Source organism: Schistocerca nitens, chromosome 2, assembly GCF_023898315.1.
Source record: "Schistocerca nitens isolate TAMUIC-IGC-003100 chromosome 2, iqSchNite1.1, whole genome shotgun sequence".
Taxonomy (NCBI): Eukaryota; Metazoa; Arthropoda; class Insecta; order Orthoptera; family Acrididae; genus Schistocerca; species Schistocerca nitens.
In genome coordinates this window covers 1188006158-1188020545 of record NC_064615.1, presented here as the reverse complement: position 1 = coordinate 1188020545, position 14388 = coordinate 1188006158, and the positions used below count along the sequence as shown (strand labels likewise).

At 47.9% G+C, this 14388-nt stretch overlaps 1 protein-coding gene across 5 annotated transcripts in view; it reads left to right on the top strand.

The window, feature by feature from the left end:
• The window catches only part of LOC126237526 (caskin-2), a 445207-nt gene that overhangs the window by 221087 nt on the left and 209732 nt on the right, over positions 1 to 14388 (top strand). The window contains exon 1 of one of the 5 annotated variants that reach the window (XM_049947706.1): positions 5444 to 5536. The exons of the other annotated variants lie outside the window; for them this stretch is intronic. The gene's annotated coding sequence lies outside the window, so the exon portion shown is untranslated. Of the gene's footprint in view, positions 1 to 5443; positions 5537 to 14388 lie in introns of those variants that run through there. 5 annotated transcript variants of the gene reach the window in all.

The window sequence follows — 14388 nt, the reverse complement described above, 5'->3', positions numbered from 1 at the left end:
GCAATATATTCGATACCTCATCCAGAAACGCACCCTCTCGAAACCTGGCGAGCAAGCGATGCAGAGCGCCTCTCTTGCAGAGTCTGCCACTTGAGTTTGCTAAACATCTCCGTAACGCTATCACGGTTACCAAATAACCCTGTGACGAAACGCGCCGCCCTTCTTTGGATCTTCTCTATCTCCTCCGTCAACCCGATCTGGTACGGATCCCACACTGATGAGCAATACTCAAGTATAGGTCGAACGAGTGTTTTGTAAGCCACCTCCTTTGTTGATGGACTACATTTTCTAAGCACTCTCCCAATGAATCTCAACCTGGTACCCGCCTTACGAACAATTAATTTTATATGATCATTCCACTTCAAATCGTTCCGCACGCATACTCCCAGATATTTTACAGAAGTAACTGCTACCAGTGTTTGTTCCGCTATCATATAATCATACAATAAAGGATCCTTCTTTCTATGTATTCGCAATACATTACATTTGTCTATGTTAAGGGTCAGTTGCCACTCCCTGCACCAAGTGCCTATCCGCTGCAGATCTTCCTGCATTTCGCTATAATTTTCTAATGCTGCAACTTCTCTGTATACTAGAGCATCATCCGCGAAAAGCCGCATGGAACTTCCGACACTATCTACTATGTCATTTATATATATTGTGAAAAGCAATGGTCCCATAACACTCCCCTGTGGCACGCCAGAGGTTACTTTAACGTCTCCATTGATAACAACATGCTGTGTTCTGTTTGCTAAAAACTCTTCAATCCAGCCACACAGCTGGTCTGATATTCCGTTGGCTCTTGCTTTGTTTATCAGGCGACAGTGCGGAACTGTATCGAACGCCTTCCGGAAGTCAAGGAAAATAGCATCTACCTGGGAGCCTGTATCTAATATTTTCTGGGTCTCATGAACAAATAAAGCGAATTGGGTCTCACACGATTGCTGTTTCCGGAATCAATGTTGAATCCTACAGAGTAGATTCTGGGTTTCCAAAAACGACATGATACTCGAGCAAAAACCATGTTCTAAAATTCTACAACAGATCGACGTCAGAGATATAGGTCTATAGTTTTGCGCATCTGCTCGACGACCCTTCTTGAAGACTGGGACTACCTGTGCTCTTTTCCAATCATTTGGAACCTTCCGTTCCTCTAGAGACTTGCTGTACACGTCTGTTAGAAGGGGGGCAAGTTCTTTCGCGTACTCTGTGTAGAATCGAATTGGTATCCCGTCAGGTCCAGTGGACTTTTCTCTGTTGAGTGATTCCAGTTGCTTTTCTATTCCTTGGACACTTATTTCGATGTCAGCCATTTTTTCGTTTGTGCGAGGATTTAGAGAAGGAACTGCAGTGCGGTCTTCCTCTGTGAAACAGCTTTGGAAAAAGGTGTTTAGTATTTCAGCTTTACGCGTGTCATCCTCTGTTTCAATGCCATCATCATCCCGGAGTGTCTGGATATGCTGTTTCGAGCCACTTACTGATTTAACGTAAGACCAGAACTTCCTAGGATTTTCTGTCAAGTCGGTACATAGAATTTTACTTTCGAATTCACTGAACGCTTCACGCATAGCCCTCCTTACGCTAACTTTGACATCGTTTAGCTTCTGTTTGTCTGAGAGGTTTTGGCTGCGTTTAAACTTGGAGTGAAGCTCTCTTTGCTTTCGCAGTAGTTTCCTAACTTTGTTGTTGTACCACGGTGGGTTTTTCCCGTCCGTCACAGTTTTACTCGGCACGTACCTGTCTAAAACGCATTTTACGATTGCCTTGAACTTTTTCCATACACACTCAACATTGTCAGTGTCGGAACAGAAATTTTCGTTTTGATCTGTTAGGTAGTCTGAAATCTGCCTTCTATTACTCTTGCTAAACAGATAAACCTTCCTCCCTTTTTTTATATTCCTTTTTACTTGCATATTCAGGGATGCTGCAACGGCCTTATGATCACTGATTCCCTGTTCTGCAAGTACAGAGTCGAAAAGTTCGGGTCTGTTTGTTATCAGTAGGTCCAACATGTTATCTCCACGAGTCGGTTCTCTGTTTAATTGCTCGAGGTAATTTTGGGATAGTGCACTCAGTATAATGTCACTCGATGCTCTGTCCCTACCACCCGTCCTAAACATCTGAGTGTCCCAGTCTATATCTGGTAAATTGAAATCTCCACCTAAGACTATAACATGCTGAGAAAATTTATGTGAAATGTATTCCAAATTTTCTCTCAGTTGTTCTGCCACTAATGCTGGTGAGTCGGGAGGTCGGTAAAAGGAGCCAATTATTAACCTAGCTCGGTTGTTGAGTGTAACCTCCACCCATAATAATTCACAGGAACTATCCACTTCTACTTCACTACAGGATAAACTACTACTAACAGCAACGAACACTCCACCACCGGTTGCATGCAATCTATCCTTTCTAAACACCGTCTGTACCTTTGTAAAAATTTCGGCAGAATTTATCTCTGGCTTCAGCCAGCTTTCTGTACCTATAACGATTTCAGCTTCGGTGCTTTCTACCAGCGCTTGAAGTTCCGGTAATTTACCAACGCAGCTTCGACAGTTTACAATTACAATACCGATTGCTGCTTGGTCCCCGCATGTCCTGACTTTGCCCCGCACCCGTTGAGGCTGTTGCCCTTTCTGTACTTGCCCAAGGCCATCTAACCTAAAAAAACCACCGCCCAGCCGACGCCACACAACCCCTGCTACCCGTGTAGCCGCTTGTTGCGTGTAGTGGACTCCTGACCTATCCAGCGGAACCCGAAACCCCACCACCCTATGGCGCAAGTGGAGGAATCTGCAGCCGACACGGTCGCAGAACCGTCTCAGCCTCTGATTCAGACCCTCCACTCGGCTCTGTACCAAAGGTCCGCAGTCAGTCCTGTCGACGATGCTGCAGATGGTGAGCTCTGCTTTCATCCCGCTAGCGAGACTGGCAGTCTTCACCAAATCAGATAGCTGCCGGAAGCCAGAGAGGATTTCCTCCGATCCATAGCGACACACATCATTGGTGCCGACATGAGCGACCACCTGCAGGTGGGTGCACCCTCTACCCTTCATGGCATCCGGAAGGACCCTTTCCACATCTGGAATGACTCCCCCCGGTATGCACACGGAGTGCACATTGGTTTTCTTCCCCTCTCTTGCTGCCATTTCCCTAAGGGGCCCCATTACGCGCCTGACGTTGGAGCTCCCAACTACCAGTAAGCCCACCCTCTGCGACCGCCCGGATCTTGCAGACTGAGGGGCAACCTCTGGAACAGGACAAGCAGCCATGTCCGGCCGAAGACAGAACCTGAAACCGGTTCGTCAGACAAACTGGAGAGGCCTTCCGTTCAGCCCTCCGGAATTTCGCCCCCTGTCACACCTTGAGACGACCTCCCACTGAACCACAGGTGAGGGATCAGCCTCAATGTGGGCAGTCGTAGTCCGATCGGGGGATGTGTGGGACGAGCTGGCCGTCCCCGACAAACCCCCATCCGGACCCCCACAGTGATGCCCATTGGCAACAGCCTCAAGCTGCGTGACCGAAGCCGACACTGCCTGAAGCTGGGAGCGAAGGGATGCCAACTCAGCCTGCATCCGAACACAGCAGTTGCAGTCCCTATCCATGCTAAAAACTGTTGTGCAAAGAACGTCTGAACTAATCTACAGAGAGCGCAAACAAATCGACACAAACTTTAAACGGTTATTAAAATACAAGATTGCCTAGTAAATGCAGTAATGCTGCTACTTGCGCACTGCTGACACACTGCTCGGCGGCGGAAGGAGACTACGCGATTTTACACTATTCAGGTACTAAAACGCGATGCTACAACTCTCAAATACTATAATATGCCCGAAATTTATGAATTAAACAATACAAGTACCAAAAACACGCAAAGAAATTAAGAATTAAACTATGTAACAAATGAGTGAGCTAGGTGCATACGACGTGCTGCTGCAGCTGCTTATCCAACGGCGGCAGGGAGCACACTGACTGTGACCAACCGACACTGGAGAGAGTGAGGGAGTGTAGTCTGTCGATCGAGAAAAATTATTTCGGATGCTATTTGGCACATGGAAAGAAATCGAGACAGAAAGAATAAAGCAGAAAGGCGATGTCTAGTGCCTCTTAAATATTGTTTGATCACGGGGTTGTCATAACGGCTACTCCTGGCGAAACGGAGAGACTAAAATCAATAGAGATCTCAGTAGTAAAATCCGTCTTCTTTGTTGTCAGTATTGTTTTCACTTCTCCAATTTTCGCGCATTTGCCGCGTTGACATGGCAGTGAAGGTCGTCCCACAACAAGCGACTTTCTTATGAGGAAAGTGTCTTCGGAAATGCACATTTGCGAAACGAAGGTGCTTTTGGTGAGACAGGAAAGTGGATTTTATTATGAAGATTTCCATTGTTCGATGTATATAGATGCGTACATTTCCTCGAGCAAGTCAAAATCGTGCAGTGTTAACACTGATTTTGTGTTACGAGAATGTGGTTACAGTGTTTTGCTTTTGTGTATCGAGTACGGGTGGTCGTGACGTGTGTTGCCCTGAATAGCGCCGTCTGCAGACACAGACACGGGCACAGCTGGCCAGACAGGCTGCATCTGCGGCGAGTGGAGAGCAGAGCGGCTGCGCCGCCGCCGCCGCCGCCGCAGCCGCTGCCGCTGCCGCTGCCCCCACCCGCGGGCGGCGCCCCCCACCACTGCTGCTGCCGCCTGGGCTGTAATTTGTCGGGTCGAGTCCTTCCGGCCAGTGGTGTCTGCGTCGCGTGCGCGCTCGGTCCGTACCTCCGCAGCTGACCCCGCGCCAGGGTGGAGCCGTCTGCCGTGGACTCGCATCTAGGCCGTTGCCGCGGCGTTCGCGTGTAGCGCTCTTCCCCGGCAGCTCCAACGTTGGCCACCGAACGACGGGTGGTGGGTGACGCTGCGTAAGCGACACACGCGCCGCCTAGGAGACGCGCGCCTCTCGGCTGTGGCCGACGTACGCCCGGCGGGCAGTCGCTGCCAGCCACTCGAAGCTGCGCGCCGACCACTGCTTTGTGATGCGTCTGTGAAGAGTGCGAACACGGTGTCGTAGAACGGTCGCCGAAGGTCGTGACTCTCGCCGTGGACGTCGTGTACTGACAAATGCCAGAGAGGTGTCGGGCGCAGCGAGCTACTAGCAGCGAGTGACGGGCGCGACGCGCAGCCATGTCGGGCGCGTGCCTGGGGCCGGGCCTCCCGCAGGCGCCGTCCACGTCGTCGTCGTCGTCGTCGCGGCGGCGCCGGCAGGCCAGCGCGTACCTCAGCTTCAAGGAGCAGGAGCGCGAGCGAGACCGGCGCGGCCGCGGCTACGGCTACGGCTACGGCTACGGCTCGCTCAGCCGGCCGCTGCAGCGCGCCGACGGCGGCGGCCACGACGACGACGACGACGACGACGACGCGGCCATCCCGCTGTCGCTGCTGAGCCGCAGCGCGTCGGACGGCAACCTGCGCGCGCCGCCGCCGCCGCCGCGGCCCGGCCGCCTCGGCAGGTGCCTGCGGCTGCTCGGCAACAGCTGGAAGAACCTCCTGCAACGTGAGTGTGGCGCCTGCCGCGCCCGGCCCCAGTTGCGCCGTAGCTTCGTGAACAAACCCTCTCAGTCGAGTCACATTTACGAGAGCGACTTCCTCCTAGCGTTTTATTCCCCTATACAGTCCCGCATGTCACCTCAGCGCCAGAGTTGCGGGTATTCTGAAATGTGCGTGTGTGGTACCTCGACGGTGAAACGCGATGATGTACTATATGTTTTGCGAAAAAATCGAAATGTAATTACAGAATGTAGAAACGAGCAATTACAGTTGAGTTTATTAACGAGCAAAGCAATTTGTTATTGAGAAAAGTCGCGTGCTAAAGTCTCCATGTCCCAGACAACTCGGAACAAAAGGGAAATCATCTTCCAAACATTCGAAAACATCGACGATTACTGACTCCAAAAATAAGTGATTAGAAATATGTTATTTTTGTGGTCTTCAGTTCAGAGACTGGTTTGATGCAGCTCTCCACGCTATCCTGTGCAAGCTTCTTCATCTCCCAGTACCTACTGCAACCTACATCCTTCTGAATCTGTTTAGTCTGTTCATCTCTCGGTCTCCCTCTATGATTTTTACCTTCTACACTGCCCTCCAATACAAAATTGGTGATCCCTTGATGCCTCAGAACATGCCCTACCAACCGATCCCTTCTTCTAGTCAAGTTGTGCCACAAATTACTCTTCTCTCCAATTTTTTCCAATACCTCCTCATTAGTTATGCGATCTACCCATCTACTCTTCAGCATTCTTCTGTACCACCACATTTCGAAACCTTCTATTCTCTTCTTGTCCAAACTATTTATCGTCCATGTTTCACTTCCATACATGGCTACAAACCATACAAATACTTTCAGAAACGACTTCCTCACACTTAAATCTACACTTGATGTTAACAAATTTCTCTTCTTCACAAATGCTTTCCTTGCCATTGCCAGTCTACATTTTATATCCTCTCTACTTCGACCATCATCAGTTATTTTACTCCCCAAATAGCAAAACTCCTTTACTACTTGAAGTGTCTCATTTCCTAATCTAATTCCCTCAGCATCACCTGATTTAATTCGACTACATTCCATTATCCTAGTATTGCTTTTTTTCTTGTTCATCTTATACCTCCTTTCAAGATCGTGTCCATTCCGTTCAGCTGCTCTTCCAGCTCCTTTGCTGTCTCTGAAAGAATTACAATGTCATTGGCGAACCTCAAAGTTTTTATTTCTTCTACGTGGATTTTAATTCCTACTACAAATTTTTGTTTTGTTTCCTTTACTGCTTGCTCAATATACAGATTGAATAACATCGCGGATAGGCACCAACCCTGTCTCCCTCCCTTCCCAACCACTGCTTCCCTTACATGCCCCTTGACTGCCATCTGGTTTCTGTACAAATTGAAAATAGCCTCTCGCTCCCTGTATTTTACCCCTGCAACCTTGAAAGAGAGTATTCCTATCAACATTGTCAAAAGCTTTCTCTAAGTCTACAAATGCTAGAAACGTAGGTTTGCCTTTCCTTAATCTATTTTCTAAGATAAACCTTAGGGTCAGTACTGCCTCACGTGTTCCAACATTTGTACGAAATCGAAACTGATCTTTCCCGAGGTCGGCTTCTACCAGTTTTTCCACTTGTCTGTAAAGAATTCGTGTTAGTGTTTTGCAGCAGTGGCTTATTAAACTGATAGGTCGGTAATTTTCACACCTGTGAACACCTGCTTTCTTTGGAATTGGATTTATTATATTGTTCTTGAAGTCTGAGGGTATTTCGCCTGTTTCACACATCATTCTCACCAGATGGTAGAGTTTTGTCAGGACTGGCTCTCCCAAGGCCGTCAGTAGTTCTAATGGAATGTTGTCTACTCTCGGGGCCTTGATTCGACTTAGTTCTTTCAATGCTCTGTCAAACTCTTCACACCGTATCATGTCTCCCATTTCATATTCATCTACATTCTCTTCAGTTTCTATAATATTGTCCTTAAGAACATATTATATACTCCTTCCCCCTTTGTGCTTTCCCTTCTTTCCTTAGAACTGGGCTTCCATCTGAGCTCTTGATATGCATGCAAGTGGTTCTCTTTTCTCCAAAGGTCTCTTTAATTTTCCTGTAGGCAGTATTTGTCTTACCCCTAGTGAGATAGGCCTCTACATCCTTACATTTGTCCTCTAGCCATCCCTGCTTTGCCATTTTCCTTTTCCTGTCGATCTCATTTTGGAGACGTTTGTATTCCTTTCTGCCTGCTTCATTTACTGCATTTTTATATTTTATCCTTTCATCAATTAATTTCAGTATCTCTTCTGTTACCCAAGGATTTCTATTATCCCTCGTCTTTTTACCTACGTGATTTTGTGCTACCTTCACTATTTTGTCTCTCAAAGCTACCCATTCTTCTTCTATTCTATTTCTTTCCCCCATTCTTGTCAATCGTTCCCTAATGCTCTCCCTGAAGCTCTCTACAACCTCTGGTTCTTTCAGTTTATCCAGGTCGCATCTCCTAAAATTCCCACCTTTTTGCAGTTTCTTCAGTTTTAATCTGCAGTACATAACGAGTAGATTGTGGTCAGAATCCACATCTGCCCCTGGAAATGTCTTACAATTTAAAACCTGGTTCCTAAATCTCTGTCTTACCATTATATAATCTAGCTGATACCTTTTAGTATCTCCAGGATTCTTCCATGTATGCAACCTTCGTTTATGATTCTTGAACCAAGTGTTAGCTATGATTAAGTTATGCTCAGTGCAAAATTCTACCAGGCGGCTTCCTCTTTCATTTCTTCCCCCAATCCATATCGAATTCCAGTCACCCATGACTATTAAATTTTCGTCTCCCTTCACTATCTGTATAATTTCTTTTATCTCATCATACATTTCATCAGTCTCTTCCTAATTTGCGGAGCTAGTTGCCATATAAACTTGTACTACTGTGGTAGGCATGGGATTCGTATCTATCTTGGCCACAATATTGTGTTTACTATGCTGTTTGTAGTAGTTTACCCGCGTTCCTATTTTCCTATTCATTATTAAACCTACTCCTGCATTACCCCTATCGAACAATATTTACAACGCAATAAACAGCGGTCTTTTACTTTATTGACCGTGTCCTGTCTCTTTCCAAGTGTCAGACAACATTGAAAATAACGTTTTCATTACATAGATCGGATTAATTTCATGGTCGAAACAGTTTCTATTAAAAATATTTAATTTGTTATTTTTGTACAGTACATACTTTTTCTTCCACTATATTTCAAATGTAAATAGGACACCTTGTGATTACCAAATATTCCGTCTCTCTCTCTCGAGAGAGAGAGAGAGACAGAATACTGATACGAAAATACCAGGCCGTCGTGCAAGCTTTGGAATGTATCACGAAAACAAAGCAAACGACAAAATTAAGCATGAGAAATGAAAACCGTACAGTATGCGTTACTGTAACGGGAGACATCTCCGAGAGAGCGACTTCGCTTGCGATGTCAGCAGACGACGAGAAAGAAACTTGCAGCGTGTTCGAGACATCAGACCTGCACGCTCAGCACGGTAGGCACCTCACCGTCGACCCACTGGCTGCTGCCGCTCGTCTACAAGCGCACTCCCCCAGCCTGTGGTCGATTTCGCTCGTGTGTAACGGGCTCTGCGCAACTAATTTCCATTTAAAACTTCTTTTCTAGTTTTTACCCACACGTAGGTGCTAAACGTGTGGAAATGACTGCGATTTCATACGATTTACTGCCGTTCGCGATGGTGTATGAACTTTAGTGTTTATGAATCGTTTGACACATAGCCAGTACAATTTCGGTGGGAAATAGATTTGTAGGATGGTGTATCAGATTTGGCTAGGAAATTTCGATATGTTTTTAGGTGCTCGACAGGTTCCCTGCTGAAAGTTGTTTCGATTCACGCAGGGAGGAAGTAGGTATCGATTTTGTCAGCAGCTCTTGGTGCTACATAAATATGACTGCGTTTAAGTAGCTGTTATACACTGTGATCAAAAGTATCCGGACACCTGGCTGAAAATGACGTACAAGTTCGTGGCGTCCTCCATCCGTAATGCTGGAATTCAGTATGGTGTTGTCCCACCCTTAACCTTGATGACCCTCAATCGGGTGCTGGAATGTTTCTTGGGGAATGGCAGCCCATACTTAACGGAGTGCTGCACTTAGGACAGGTATCGATGTCTGTCGGTGAGGCCTGGGAGGAAGCCGGCGTTCCAAACCATCCCAAAGGTGTTCTGTAGGATTCAGGTCAGGACTCTGTGCAGGCCAGTCCATTACAGGGATGTTATTGTCGTGTAACCACTCCTCCACGGGCCGTGCATTATGAGGAGGTGCTCGATCGTGTTGAAAGATGTAATCGCCATCCCCGAATTGCTCTCCAACAGTGGGAAGCAAGAAGGTGCTGAAAACATCAACGTAGGCCTGTACTGTGATAGTGCCACGCAAAACAACAAGGTTTTCAAACCCTCTCCATGAGAAACACGACCACTCCGTAACACCACCGCCTCCGAATTTTACTGTTGGTATTACACACGTTGGCGGATGACGTTCACCGAACATTCGCCATACTCACACCCTGACATCGGATCGCCGCTTTGTCTACCGTGATTCGTCACTCGGCACAACTTTTATCCACTGTTCAATCGTCCAATATTTACGCTTCTTACACCAAGCGAGACATCGTTTCCGTTTACCAGCGTGATGTGTGGCTTACGAGCAGCCGCGCAACCATTAAATGCAAGTTTTGCCACCTCCCGCCTAACGGTCATTGTACTTCCAGTGCAATCTGACGCAGTTTGGAATTCCTGTGTGATGGTCTGGACAGATGTCTGGCTATTACACATTACGACCCTCTTCAACTGTCGGCGGTCTCTGTCTGTCAACAGACGAGGTCGGCCTGTACGCTTATGTGTTTTAGGAGTCCCTTCACGTTTCCACTTTACTATCACATCGGAAATAGTGGACCTAGGGATGTTGAGGAGTGAGGAAATCTCGCGTACAGCCGTACGACACAAGTGACACCCAATCACCTGACCACGTTCGAAGTCCGTGAGTTCCATGCAGCGACCCATTGTGCTCTCTCTCGATGTCTAATGACTACTGAGGTCGCTGATATGAAGTATCTGGCAGTAGGTGGCAGCGCAACGTACTTAATACGAAAAACGTGTATTATTGGGGGGGTTCTCGATACTTCTGATCACGTAGTGTATGTATTCTCGTACGGAGTATTACTGTTCCAGTGATACATCAGAAACCGCGTATGTAGACGCCCTGCCTCGAACTTTCAAACGAGTTATGAAGCAGACTTTGGATTGCACAGTCGGTTAGACCATGGTTCGCATTTCATGTCTCATTACAATGAGTTTGAATCTGGTGGCCAGTTTCACGGCTGACTACGATCCATTTCACTGTGGCAGGCTGTTTCACGTTTGATTACAATCCGTGTCAATGTGGCGGTGAGGCGCCCGCTAAACTCTCTGGGCGGAACAGGTGACTAGGATTGTGGAAAGGGCCAAATAAGGTTGGGGTCAGTTTCACTATAAAATTGTAATTTATTACAATCTAATTACACATTTAGAAACAAAGAGGCACATAGCCGAACCTTTACAACTACGAGATTCAAAATGCAAATCTTTCACGGCTGAAGGCCTCCAAACAAGAAATCTTAAAAGTCAGCAAGATTAAAATACAGTTAAAATAGCAAATAAAATAATTAAAATATAAAAAGCCTCAAAGAAAAAGTAGATAGAACAAACATATGCAAGGCGCAATACAAACGGCTGAAGGCCCGCAATAAATTTTCCAAAAATTTTAAAACAATACAACCATACGCCTTAAGTTTTAAGTAGCTGAAACCGGACTAAAAGAAAGACAACACAACGGCAATAACCCTTAAGCAAATATCCACTTTCCGGAATTCAAACCTTTTTACATAAAACAGAGTAAAACTAACAATTTTTTTAATCATTGGCTGTGTTAGATTATAAACAGACAATTAAACGCCGGTGAGAAGGACAATAAATAAAAGGGCACTCAGAAGCCTCCAGGGAGGTCGGCCTGCCCTCGTTCACTTAGCTGAGACAGGTGGTGAGCCCAACTACACTTGACCCATCGGAACCCAACCAGGGGACGGCCACGGACCGACCGGACTTTCTTGCCACCAATCGGTACATGAGAACTCAAACACCAAATGTTACGGACGTAATTATCCACAATCAAATATGTACAAACACTCGGTGTTGCTCACAGGAAAACATTCCCAACAGCGAACCGCCGAAAAGAAGCACAACACGAATGGACGAGGCTTGGGTACTTAAAACAGCACTGAACTTTGACGACCTGGCTCGGTGAACCACGAAGCTCGTAGCGATCGGCCAACTCCACACACGCTCCGAGACTGCGCAAGGACCGGCAGCGGACCCTGCGACTGCACCGCGCGGAGATATCCTCCCTGGTCCGCACCAACCGACCGACTGGTCCGTTCGCGACTGCTGCTCCGTCGCGGCTGCACTGCTGGTGCGTCTCCCAGACGGCGAAAATACTGGCTCGAACCCAATCGTGCAGGGGAAACACGCCAATTGGCTAAGCGACATCCCTGCACCAGGAAAGGACCGACCCAAGTTCCACAAGATGGTAACTGAAGGGGCCCAGAAGTGCTCAGAGAACCAGTTACACGTCGCCCGATGAGACGACCGACCTCTCAGAGGCAGTACGCCGACAACATTTAAAATAATCGTCAGTGGAACTAACGCCAACTACACACACAACCTGACAAACACTTGCACGAAGACCTGAACGATGCAACAGCAACTAAGCACACACGAAGACAAATCGATACACACACACAGCCAGCCGACTGATGAACGATCGGGGAGCCAAAACGCGTCGTCCGGTTGGACAACCGACCGACGAGCCACCAAGACCGTGGGCCAGCTCAAGTGATGAGTCGTGGCGGCAATGATCGGGCGAGCCACGTCGACGTAGACCCCACAGCTCCAACCCGATTGCACTAGTGCCGCATTGCAACTCCCCAGCTGGCAGGTCCGGACTGCGCTCCAGACGCGTTCCAACTGACTGGCAGCCCGAACTCGCGACCCGAACTGGCTTACGACAGACAACGACCGGGAAGTAATAGCAGTCGAGCAAAGATACTGCGAGAGGGGATATATCGATACGCGCTGCTAGCGCCGCTCACGGTCAGGCAAAGCAGCAACTCAGTGACACCAGTAATTTAAATTAACGTAGTGAGGTGGAAGTACGTTAAAAACAGGGTGTAAAATACATGATGGCGGGGACACGAGCCACGCAAGGCTCAGCGGGCAGTTCCACGTCTGATTGACGCAGGCTGGAGGTTCAGCTACAATTTTCTATCTCTATTCTGCCTATTATGTGGTTGGAACTTTCGCGACACTTAATTCCATCGAATTTTCAAGTAGAGAATTCACAAAGAGAATCTTGCCAAGGTGTAGGAGGTTCCGGCACAGTGCCGTCAGAAATCGAAAGCACATCCAACCTGCTAAAACTTTAAGAACTTTTTGTGTGTCACGTCTAATTAACTAAAACGAAAGAAAGGACTCATGTTCTCTATAAGCTCTGTTATTAATGTCTCGTGTTGACACCTATAGTGGTCTGCAGCGACCTTCTCGTTGTTAGATGACGAGAGAGAGTGAGAGATATTACTTCGTGCACAAACTAATAATGACCGTGGCGGAACGATGAGAGAAATAGGAACTCACACGGCAGTGCTTTACTGTGCAGCGAAATTCTAGGGGACACGGTAGTGGGAAATGCAGGTCCGAGCCTGTAGGGTTTCTTCCAGCGTACAATGAAGGGAACGTCCCGAAAACCTCGGTCCGCACTGGGCGATGGGAACTACTTGTAACTCAAGAGACGGAAGCCTAGTGTGGGAGTGTTCGCCGTGTGGCGGGCGTTCACCCCCACCGCCAGCTGGCCGCCCGCCTGCACCCCAGCTGCGCTCCGCGGCCACGTGTCTCTACCAGAGCGGCCACGTGTCTCTCTGCCACAGAAAGCGTAGGCGCTGCAGCTGCCGAGTGGTAAGCTGCTGTGGTAAGCTGGCCTCAGTTTCCTACTGCCGGGGCCGAAACAGACAAATGTTGCGAATGTTCAGCACCCGTTGAGAGGAGACTTTTCCTATTTTAGCTCCAGACAGACTGCGCGCCAATTCAAACGAAAATCTCTTCCGGGCTCTCCTTCAGTACGCGCCTTACCACAGCGAGTCGTACTGAGCAAGCAGTGCTGCGCTCGAGCCTCGACGTGGTGGAACGTGTGCAAACGAGCCGATTCACAGTACACAGTCGTTTAGAGCGAGCGTTTTTGGTAGTCGTATTTACCACGTAAATTTGCGTAGCTAAACTGATTTAATTTATTTATTAAATTTGCTCAGCGATAGTTGTTGCCGGCTGAATGGATACTTAGCAGACTATTACAGTAAATTTTTAGAGCTGGTGCCCAGTCGGTCAGCAAGGTTTTCTTATGTTCTGTATCGATACGTTCACCTCTTGGGAGACATTGTGTACGTGTAGGCGCGCGGGGCCCTTCGACGGATCTTCAGAGCGAGCTGAGCTGCACTTGCACGCGGCACACCTCGCTAGGTATCAGGTGTACAAACTAAGCAACAACAGGTGACAGGAGAACAGGAGGACTGAGAGTGAACGGCGTTACTTTGCGACTTACGTACCGGCGAGCCAGGGGCGGCTCTCTCGCTGGTGGGAGGTGTCAGCTGCGTCCGAGTACCTTTCGTGAATTCTTGCTACAGGACGTCCGCCCGTTTCTCTCGCTTTGTAAATAAACTTTGCTGCGGCTGGCTCACACGCAGCTGGAATACGCTCGCTTCACATGAGAGCAGACAGCAGAGCTGC